The sequence below is a fragment of the Rhinolophus ferrumequinum genome, chromosome 11 (assembly GCF_004115265.2).
Source record: "Rhinolophus ferrumequinum isolate MPI-CBG mRhiFer1 chromosome 11, mRhiFer1_v1.p, whole genome shotgun sequence".
NCBI lineage: Eukaryota > Metazoa > Chordata > Mammalia > Chiroptera > Rhinolophidae > Rhinolophus > Rhinolophus ferrumequinum.
The window spans coordinates 28,901,789-28,912,907 of record NC_046294.1 but is presented as its reverse complement, the minus strand read 5'-3'; positions in this window follow the sequence as shown (position 1 = coordinate 28,912,907).

Genomic DNA, 11,119 nt, shown 5'->3' with positions numbered 1-11,119 from the left:
TTTTTATGTTTTATTTAATCCCCCATATACAAAACATCATTTCAACTTGCAATCAATGTTTTAAAAAGTATTAATGTGTGCCCATTAAATAATAACTACCACTTCCCCCTCGCCCAAGCCTGTGGCAACCATCATTCTACCTTCTGTCCCTATGAATTTGACTATTCTAAGTACCTCATAAAAGTGGAATCATACAGTATTTGTCCATTTGTATCTGGCTTATTGCCCTCAGCGTAACGTCTTCACGGTTCCTCCATGTTGTAGCACGTATCAGCATTTCCTTCCTTTTTAAGGCTAAGTAATGTGTCGTTAAATGCATATGCCATCTCTTGTTTACCCATTCATGTATTTTTATATTAGCCTTATTTCATATTATTATGCTTGCTCTTTCTAGATAAACTGTCTCTAGTCCTTTTGTGCATTAAATTGCTTTTAATCCTATAAATAAATACTTTCATAGTTTTCGTCCTCAGCAAGACCAGAAGTTCCTTAAAGGCAGTGCCCAGTGCAAGCTTGGCAGAAAGGAGATGTTCGACAAGTGTATTCTAGGCACGAGTCACACTGGCATCTAACCTGGGGGTGAGTGAGTGTGGAGGCAACAGGCAGGAGAAGGACACAGGACACAGAAGGAGGGTCAGCCTTTGGTGATCTGATCTATGTTTCATGACCCTGCATTCACCTTGCTTCCCGTAACAGCTCTCCATGATAGTTTTAGTAATAGTGTTGTCAGCAGATATGACCTTAAAAACACTGAAATGGGCGCCTCTGGGGGAGGCGCACCGGCTGAGGCATTGCTCTTTCTCTTCTCCCCTCCTTCCTATTCCAGCCCCACTGCTGTTGCTCGGTGGGGACAACCCTGTGAGATTAGAGGAGACAAAAGTGTAAGGATGCTTTCAAGCTCAGACATTTCCTATATTCAAATTCACTGAGGAGGGCTTTTAAATGTTTAGACATAAAAATACAATTCGGTGATTTTAGGGAAAACCTTTAAACACCAACCGAAAAAGAGAAGTTTTGCAGAGAACCTATAGAGAGAGCCAGGTTGTCCCAGGAGGCAAGGTAATACGAGGTTGGTGGCTTTTCCACTGTATAATTAAAGGGATTGAAAAGTCTCCCTGATTCTAGCAGGCCTGGGGAGTTCTGCACGCACTCCCATTTTTGACTGAAGGTGTTAGCTCCAAAAAGGCTCTTGTGAAAATGTGAGGCCAGGTTAGAGCACCTCGACGTGGATGCCCTTGGAATCCCCTGGGTCCTGGGGGAGATGACAGCAGGGTCAGAGACACCTAATCCAACTGGAAACCCTTGCCCCGCCCATTCCTGACAGTCTTTTGCAAACCTAATTTGTATCCTCCATGCCTCACAACTGTGTTAGGTGGACTAGGCCTGCTCCTGTCCTACAGATGATTAAACGGGGCCCTGGGAGACTGCCGTGTGGTGAGAAAGACAGGCTGGAGGTAAACAGACCTGGGCTGAATGCAGGGCCCACCAGGTATGTGGGTCTACACTACTTGTTTGGTCTGGGGCTAGTAATTTGAACTCTCTGAGTCCCAGTTTCCTCATCTATAATGTGGGGAAAATAAGAGCAGATACAAAACAGAGTTGTGATGATGATAATAATAAAAATAAATAAAATACCATTCTAAAAGACTATACATCTTTTTGGCAGATATTATCTTGTTAAGAAAACTTCTTCACCCACACCCTTTCATCTGAATGCACCTACAACCCAAACTTTGCTCAAAAGACAATATTTTGGGTAATAGTAAAAGGGAAATTAAAACAAAATCTTTCCCTATAATACCTGGAATCTGTTTTCTGAACTTAGAAATTAAATATTCTTATGGACTTAGCTAGTAAATGAAAACACGATTATGTTAACCAAACAAAACGAGTGGAAATATCTTTGAAAAGCTCTGAGGACTAAGCCAACTAGTTGTCATTAAAATCAGGATTCGGGGCCCAGCCTGTGAATCATGATTCATGTGCAGGCTCTGAAGCCAACAGTTGGTAAGCTGAGCTTCAGCAAGAACTTCATTAAAGAGAGTTGCCCTTCTCCCAACTTCCACCCATATAGAGATGTGGACCTTGAACTTGGTTCTTGCCTCTTTTCTGCACATTGTAACATTTGTAATTTTACTCAACACTTAGATGAAAATAGTCCTTTTTCAACTTAAAAAGACTCACTTTAGAGGAAATAAAAGAGAAAGGCCAGGGTATGCGTTGAGGATTGCTACCAAATGCATCCCCCCAGAAGTGTCACATTCATTGCTATGCCACAGTTCTTGGAATTGCACCAGAGATCCAAACTTTTGGGTTCACCAGTATTGTGTCTCCAAAGACTTTGAGAGAAGTGCAAACATTGTGTACTGCTCACAATATACTGTAACGCCTATTTGCATGTGTATCTGGATCACCCTATTCCAAGACCTCCATGAACTTTGTCCCGCGTATCTCTCCCACCTTTTTCTGTCCCACTCTGCCTTAGCTCACTCTGCTCCAGCCATCCAGGCCTTCCTGTTCATTGGACAGGTAAAGCTCGTCTTGCCTCAGGGTATTTGCACTTGCTATTACTCCTGCTTAGAACATTCTTTGCATGGTTGTCTCCTTCCATCACACAAATGTCATCCAAAAATGCAACCTTCTTAGAGAAGAATTTCCTCACTGGCATTCTGAAGTGGCACACTTCACCACAATTTTTGTGGCTTTTCGTTTTGTTTTGTTTTGTTTTAACACCAGTTTGATTGCCTTCATAGCACTTACCACTGTGTCTCAATGATTTTAACTTATGGAGGTGACAACATGGAGAGCTCGATGTCACTGAAAGAAGAATGTACTACTTACATTTCCCAAGAGAAGGAGCCATGCCACCCCACATAAGGTCATAGGTGAAGCATTTGTTTTTGGTCAAGAGGCAGATGTAAGAGCGAGGGAAAAGCCCAGGCTTGAGCCTTTATTGGGGTTTCTTTAGGAAATGCAAGGCAGGGCAGAACACATGGCTTAGTATTGGGTAGTTTGAAAAATTCTGGTGGGCTTTGGGCTGTAGGGGTGTTCTCTAGTTGACTGGTACCTGGCCCTAAGATGATTTAGTGCAGGGGAAATACTAAATCCTGAGTCTATACCCCAATAATATCCCCCTTATCTAACTCTCACATGTGAGAGTTGGATAGGATTGGTTGGTTTGCATGTGAAAGATGTGTTCCAAGTTTAGCCCTTTGCTATCTCTAAGAATGGGTTCAACCTTGGAAAGGTAGTCTTTTTCCTGCCACCAAGATTTTTAAGAAGTTAAAATATCATAAGTTACTTATTTCCAGTTATAAAATAAATAAGTCATGATGATATAATGTACAGCATGGTGACTACTATAGTTAATAATACTGTACTGCATATTTGAAAGTTGCTAAAAGAGTAGATCTTAAAAACTCTTGTCACAAAAAAAAGTGTAACTGTGTGGAGACAGATATTAACTAAACTGTGGTTGTCATTGTGCAATACAGTTGATCTTTGAACAATGCAGGGGTAGGGGTACCAACACCTTGCATAGTCAAAGATATAACTTGACTCCCCCAAATATATAACTTGACTCCCCAAAAACAACTACTAATAGCCTACTGTTGACTGGAAGCTTTACCAATAACATAAACAATCGATTAATGTATATTTTGTATGTTATATGAATTATATATTGTATTCATACAATAAAGTAAGCTAGAGAAAAGAAAATGTTATTAACAAGATAGCAAAGTAGATAAACACTGTGCCTGTATCCTTCCATGAACACATTAAAATTACAACTAAATTGTAGAACAATCAACCTGGAGAACCATCTAAAGTCTAACTAAACAGAAGTTCTATAACTAAAACTATAAAGAAGAAGCCACGTTGAAAGTGGTAGGAGGGGCAGAGACATGGGTTGGGTCCCAAACCTCTGTGTTGTGGTTGAGAATCAGGAGGGATATCTCGGCTGTGGAGGTTACCCCAGGAGGAGAAAGGGGCTCCAGCCTCCTACACCAGGCTCCCCAACTTGGAGTACTGATGCCAGGAAGAGGAGCCTCCACAACATCTGTGAAAAACAGTGGGGATTCCAACCATCCAAGTGGGACAGAAGGCTGTGGGAAATCCAGATGTCCTCTTAAACAGCCTGCGCACAGACTCACTCGCATGCATGCACTTACTTTGGGCTCCGGTGGAGGGATAGTGACTCAGGAGGTGTCGGGGGCATATGAGGGGACAGACTGAGGTGTGTGGCTTTGGGGGGAGGACTGGAAGACAGTCGGCATTTTCCCTGTGTGAGGTATTCCTCCTGAGCAACCAGCAGTAGGCTGCCATCTTTCCTGTGCTGAGCCCGCCCCTCAGGCCAAATCTGAATCTGATTGGCCTGGTGAGCTCTGGTGCTTTGCACTTCTGACTCACTGGGACCCTGTCCCATCCAGCTCCCCCAATGCTGGAGGCACTTTCTCTAGCCCCACCAACATTGCACTCTTTCTTGAAAAACTATCAGACTTTGGCAGGCCGCCAGTCGGCAGGAACTGGCCTCGGTGTGCTCTGAGACTTTTGCTGAGTAGCTCCAGGCTCACCACTGGTACCAAACCAGAATTTACACTAACCAGGTAACTACAACTCTTCCCACTCTAGTGAAACTCCCTGAGATCTTGCCTCACCCAACTTGCATACTCCATGAGGCTTTATCAGCAGCTGAACCTTAAGGGTCTTGGCAGGTAGCAGCAGGCCTCAGGGTGTCCTGTCTTTTTGCAGAGAGACCCCAGGCCCAGTACTGGTGGCAGACGACCTTGGTTCATAGCGTGGCCTCTCTCACATGTCTCCAGGCTTAGCATAGGCAGCGAACAACCGCGGATCACTTTGTAGCTCCTACCAAGTAGTCCCTGAACAGTCACAGGAAATGGGTAACCTGGGCCTGTACTGGAGTGCCTCCCAAGAGCCCCCAGAACCAACATACTTGAAGCTTGGCTTCAGACCACAGCAGAACACTGCCCAATTAGCTCCACAGGCATCACACAGAAAGGGTGGTCTCAATAGGCACCAGAGACTGCTGGGGCAAATCCCACTCAATGGGGTAAGTCCCTCCTCCCCCCTCATAGCAGTCCATAAGCTGTGAACATGGCCAAACCCTACAGCCTGTCAGTCTAAGGAGCAATCCCATCCACTGATGTGCCAATAGCAATCAAGGCTCAACTATAACAGGAGGGCATGCACAATCCACACAAGGGACACTCCTGGAGCACCCAGAGCAGGTGATCAGGGAGCCTATGCCACTGGGCCCCACAGGACACTTACTACATAAGGCCACGCAGCCAAAACTGGGAGACATAGCAGATCTACCTAATACATAGAAGCAAACACAGAGAGGCAGCCAAAATGAGGGGAAAAAGAAATGTGTCCCAAATGAAAGAACAGGAAAAAAATCCAGATAAAATCTAAATGAAATCAAGGTAAGCAACCAACCAGAGACAGAGTTCAAAACAATGGTTATGAGGATTCTCAAGGAACTTAGTGAGACCTCCAACAAACAGATAGCAAGCATAACAAAAAAGTAAATAGAAACCACAAAGAAGAATCAGTCAAAAGTGAAGAATACAATAAGTGAAATGAAGAATACATTAGAAGGAATCACCAGCAGACTGGGTGAAGCAGAGGATCGAATCAGTGATTTGGAAGACAAGGTAGCAGAAAACACCCAATCAGAACAGCAAAAAGAAAAAAGAATCCAAAAGAATGAGAAGATTTTAAGAGACCTCTGAGACAACATCAAGTGTAACAATATTCGCATCATAGGGGTACCAGAAGAAGGGAAAAAGCAAGAGATTGAAAATCTATTTGAAGAAATAATGACAGAAAACTTTCCCAACCTGGTGAAAGAAATAGACATAGAAGCCCAGGAAGCACAAAATGAACCCAAACAGACTCACACCTAGACACATTCTAATTAAAATGGCAAAGGTTAACAACGGAGAATCCTAAAAGCAGCAAGAGAAAAGCAATTAGTAACTTATAAGGGAGCTCCCATAAGACTGTCAGATGATTTCTCAACAGAAACTTTGCAGGCCAGAAGAGACTGGCACAAAATATTCAATGTGATGAAAAGCAAGGACCTACAACCAAGACTACTCTACCCAGTAAGGCTATCATTTAAAATTGAAGGACAGATAAAGAGCTTACCAGACAAGAAAAAGCTAAAGGATTTCATCACCACCAAACCAGTATTACAAGGAATGTTAGAGGGACTTCTTTAAGATGAAAAAACAAGTCAAAAGTATGAATAATACAATGGCAATAGCCACATATCAATCAACAATTACTTTCAATGTAAATGGATTAAATGGTCCAGTCAAAAGACATAGGGTGGCTGAATGGATAAGAAAACAAAATCCTTACATATGCTGCCTATAAGAGACTCACTTCAGATTGAAAGACACACATAGACAGAAAGTAAAGGGATGGAAAAAGATACTTCATGAAAATGGAAATGAAAAAAAAAACTGGAATAGCAATATTTATATCAGAAAAAATAGACTTTAAAACAAATGCTATTACAAAAGACAAAGAAGTACCCAGTAATCCCATGTCTGGGTATTTATCTGAAGAAAACCAAAATGCTACTTTGAGGGGACATGTGCGTCCATATGTTCATTGCAGCATTGTTTACCATGGCCAAGATGTAGAGGCAGCCTGGGTGTCCATCAATGGATGGATGGGTAAAGAAGAGGTGGTACACAAATAATGGAATATTGTTCGGCCATGGAAGGGAATGGGTTCTTGCCTTCTGCAGCAGCATAGATGGACCTTGAAGGTGTTGGGCTGAGTGGAGTATATCAGACAGAGAAAGACATATGCAATATCATTTTGCTTATATGTGGAATCTAAGAACAAAATTAATAAAACAGAAACAAACTTATAGATACAGAGGACATTTTGATGGTTCCAGATGGGAGGGGGGTTGGGGTCTGGGTGAAAAGGTGAAGGGATTAAGAAGTACAAATTGGTAGTTACAAAATAGTCATGGGGCTGTAAAGTAAAGCATAGGGAATATAGTCAATGATATGATGATAACTATGTTCATAAGATACAAAAATACTATCTGAAATAATCTCATTTATTTATGTATTTTTTTATCTACTCCAATAGAAGGTAAGTCCCATGAAGGTCAGAACCTTGCCCTCATTTTTCTTTACTATATTGTTATTGCATATAGTAGGTGTTCAATAAATATTTGTAGCATGAATGAACATATATGAGCTTCTGAGGTCAGGAAGTGTGTGGTCTTCACATTTGTATCTCTCTATCCAACCCCATCCTTATAATTGCCAGCATAGTGCAGAATAAATAGTACCTATCATAAATAAAAGGTGTTGTAGAATTAAACTGAATTGAAAATGGTAATATACCATTTTAATTTGTGTGGTTTCAAATAGGTTTAGCAAACGTATTCATTTGTCACAGGTGAGGTTGGGTGAAATAGCACAAAAAATCATGAATTTTGATGGGAAGAAATGTGATAAAATGGATTCAAGACATATGACCCTTTCAGGCAGGATTAGCAATAACATCTTTAAATACCAAGAACAACACATCTCAGGTTATAATGACCCCCTCCCATCTTTGCATTCAGGAGATATTTAAATTGCCTTTTAAAATATGAATGCCATACATCAAGATGTTAAAAAGCCTTTATCTCTAGATAGCAGGATTAAGAATATCTTTCTAGTTTTCTGCATTTTCCATATTTTCTACAACAACCATGCATGATTTTTTTAAATAAGAAAAAAATTATTCACAACAAAATTAACCTTTTGGTTATATTTTATTCTGGCTTCTACACTAGAATATGCCAACAGATCAATAGAACCAACAAAGGAGCTTAAGTTCTGCAGTTATTTTTTCCCTAGATCCTTCCTTATTCATTAATGTCTCAGAATAAATGTGAATTCCTAAATTATCCTTCATGAAATCTATTCAGAGTTTCGATATTAACTCCAGCTAATGAGAGCATAGCATGTTACCATGTCGTGCAAGAACAGAAAATAGCCTGGTAAATTCTCCATGTCCCTCTACTGATGTTAGCTCTGCCAACATCGGTTACTGACGTCCCCAGAACTGACATTACCCTTTCATTGATGTCATTGAATCAGGAAGCTGAAAAGCTGTTGCAAAGTGACTGTTTCTATTGCAAAGGTTTAAAACTTTAGAGATTGAAAGGTTAAAGTTAAAAATATGTATTTTAATTTGAACAACAGATGGCCTTGGAGTGACTACACGGCTGAATTAACTCTCGAGGCTCTATGGCTGTTTGTGGAAGGGGGAGAAAAAAAAAGACAACTCAAACCCTTAAAAAGCCCACACTAGAACACACAGCTCAAGTGCTGGTGACATCAGCAGAATCTCTCTGTTGAATTAGAGTCCCGAATTTGGTTTCAGAGCCATCTGTCAGCCTCCAGATAGAATAATCTTCTATGAAATTATACTGCATAGTTTCACTAATGAACCTTTCCAATTGTCACGGCCTCAGCCTCACAGCTGTCTCACCTCCTGCGGCCGCCCTGGCTCCCTAAGACTCTGAGATACATAGAGAAATCCTCTTGCTAAAGTCCACAATGGAGCTGTCCTTTGGAAAGCTGTGTCCTGTCTTATATTGAGTTCTAGGGAAACAGACTTTGAGATGGGAAGTTGCATGGAGGTTTATTAAAACAGACACTTGTAAGGAAATGAGGAAGGCAGTGTGGGGCCTTCCTACATATGTATGTATGTGTATATATATATATATATGTACCTGTATGTTCCAACTCCTTCTCATCACTGCTATTGGTACAAGCCTCATAATTTGTTGCCTGGATTATTAAACTAACTTCCTAATTGGTGTCTCTGCTTTTGCCCTTGCCCTTTGGGAGTCTATTCGCAATAAGCAGCCAGAGTGATTTTATAAATACATCGATTCAGATTATCTAATGCAGAGTAAACCCCAAAGTTCTTGCTTGGTATGACCTCCGAGGCCCTGCCTACTTCATCTATTTCCCCCCACCGTTACCACTCTGAGTGTATCCTCCTCTCTCACTCTGCACCACTGGTCTTGCTGATGTTCAAACAAGCCAGACATGCTCCCACGTGGGGACATTTCCTTTTCCTTCTTCCTAGGATCATGCTAACCAAACATTGACTAGCTACCTTACTTCTTCCATGTCTTTATTCAAAAGTCACTTTCCTAGTGAGACCTTTCCTGGCCACCCTGTCTAAAGTTTTAGTGTCTGGCAGATGATACTCATAGACACCTTGATAACTATGGAATAAATGGATAGAGAGGTTTTGGAATATTTTTCTGGATTGAGTTGCCAGATAGCAGGTCTGTCTTACTAGGAAGTACATCTCCTTATTTTAAAGTTTGAGTGTATTTAGTAGATAGCTTTCCAAAACCTGTTATACCATTATCTGCATTTTTCAATAAGCACAATTAGTTCTGCACATCAAAGTAGGGATGCTTTTAGAAGCTCTTGAGGTATGTTCCCCAGTATAAATAGTCACTGCTTATTGTGTCTTGTGCCTGTGTTTTATAGTTTTCCTACTGTTATGTCACCGACTAGTAGGCTTTTGGCTGTAAATGTGCCTAAGACTTCTCCAATGTATCAAACTAGACAAGAGCCAAAGACAATGGCCTAGCATATTACAATAACTGGAGAGTCAAAAGATTCCCGGGTCAACTAGGAAGCATAGAGGACTGCAAGTTAAACAATCTGGATGCTAGCATAGCCACTAATAAGCTAAATGACATGGGGAAGGGAGAGAACTGATCCTTATGGAGCTGTTATTTTATTTGCTTCACACAGTAACTGGGTGCTGTTTGTATCATTTTCATTTTACAGATAAGGAAACCAGGCTATGGGAAATTAATCTGTTCAAGATCAGATGGCCTGCCTATAATAGAGTCAGGATTCATTCCAGTTGCCCTCATTCCAAATACTGTGATCTCTTTACCATATTGAGGTAAAGCATTATTTATTTCTTCACAACAAATGGCAAACCCATTAAATCGGAGTGAGTATAATAAAAAAGTCTCGTATACCACAGGTTGATTGCCTGCAAGAATAGTGATTAAGAGAAGAGGTAAATGTTAAGCAGATGCAGATTAACTTCTGGCTCCCACAAGTCATTTAAACTTTCTGAGCCACAGTTTTCTTATTTGTACTCGTAAAATAGGGACAATAATAATAATACCCAGATCAAAGGGCTGTTGGGAGCGCTTCTAAAATAATATATGCAAAGCATTTACTTTAGTTAGCACCTGGCATATAATAAGCGCTCAGTAAATGACTGCTGTATTATTATTATTACTAAAGTGAGTGAATCCTTCCCCTTGACACCAGGCACCATTCAGAGAACTGTGGGGCCATTTGTACAGACCTCAAAGGCTTAAGGGTACAGAGTGGAACATAAGTTAGCTGTGCTGCACTGGAGTTCACAGAAAGGCAATGTCATCCTGGCATGGCTCTAAACATGTCTAGAATATCAAAACATGGGGAGAAGCTAGTCATCCCACAGAGCAGGGACGAAGCACTAGAGTCCACTGGTCTGGGCATCTTACTGATTTCACCGGAAAGCTCCCAGCCTGGGCTGCCATCAGAGTGGGTCTGAGCAGCCTCTTCTTAGACAGAACATTATGTGGATTGGATTACGTGGCTGTAAACTGATCAGTGCTTATTCACATGCTGTCAAACAATTGGACTGTTTAATAAGATTAGATTAGCAACTGGCTCCCTTCCTACAATTTTCTCACTGCAGGATTCCATTCAGAATCCTTCCGAGAAAAGTGTCGTAGGGAAGTAGTAGAGTTGTACGATGCTCGGCATCTTCCTTCCTGAGGAAGACATAGCTGTAAAAGACTTCCAAGTCTGCTGCCCAGAACCACCTGTGCACCCAATAATACGCCAGAGTGTAGGGAAGATATTGAAGAAAATTTGTCTTCATTGGTTGATGTGAGCATTTGTCTATTAGCTTTTATCTGTTCCTGTCTGTGAGGTGATTTCTGTGCTGTGATCAGGGGTCAAGTAAATTCACCCTTTGGTCTCATTCTCCCGAGCAGGGGAAGACATGAGATAAGATTTTCTGTTTGGTCTCA